The following is a 242-nucleotide window of genomic DNA, read 5'->3' as shown; positions in this document are numbered from 1 at the left end:
AAGAAACTTTTTTTTCAGATATAATTAAGAAAGGCCACTTCCAAATTACTGATTTATGAATGTATCCAGTGTATCCAATGTATCTCTCCTCTTTTTAAAGGATCGCACCGTGATTTTCAGATAATGGAACTGGATACAAAAAGATGATAATGATTAGGCTTAAGAGGAGGTAATTGATCATAGTTATAACTACTTGATGATGATCACTGACCAAGACAAAGAAATGTCCACATTAATAATAA

This window comes from Penaeus monodon, chromosome 32 (assembly GCF_015228065.2).
Source record: "Penaeus monodon isolate SGIC_2016 chromosome 32, NSTDA_Pmon_1, whole genome shotgun sequence".
NCBI classification, from domain to species: domain Eukaryota; kingdom Metazoa; phylum Arthropoda; class Malacostraca; order Decapoda; family Penaeidae; genus Penaeus; species Penaeus monodon.
Note: the sequence above shows the minus strand (reverse complement) of the source record.